The sequence below is a fragment of the Chrysochloris asiatica genome, unplaced genomic scaffold (genome assembly GCF_000296735.1).
Source record: "Chrysochloris asiatica unplaced genomic scaffold, ChrAsi1.0 scaffold00683, whole genome shotgun sequence".
NCBI classification, from domain to species: Eukaryota; Metazoa; Chordata; class Mammalia; order Afrosoricida; family Chrysochloridae; genus Chrysochloris; species Chrysochloris asiatica.
Genome location: NW_006409201.1, coordinates 14,470 through 14,918, shown reverse-complemented (window position 1 = coordinate 14,918; position 449 = coordinate 14,470).

Sequence of the window (449 nt, the reverse complement as noted above, 5' to 3'; positions counted from 1 at the left end):
TCACAACAATTCTATATAGGATTTCTGATAATGTAAATGTTCATGGAAACAGGCAGCTTCATCTTTATCCCACACAACAGTCATGGGTTTGAACCCCACCCCACCCCCATGCTTGTGTTTAGCATTCCAAAGCCTAACCAACAGCACCACCAGAGTCTTTGTTGGACTTATATTGTTGTTATTGCTAAGTGGAGTTGCATCGGCTTCAACTCATTGAAACCCAGTATAGTGTTTCTGAGGAGAGGCTGTTGAGCTTGAACCATCAATATTTCAGTTCAAAACAACCTTGCATTCCATCACATTAAACCACAACTCTACCTCAGGATTCCAGAACTTACATGTTGTTGATGTTGTTAAGCATAATTGAGTCAGTTCCAACCCATAGTGACCCTGTATATGGTTTCCAAGGAGCAGCTGGTGAGCTTGAACTGCCAGTCTTGCAGTTCAAA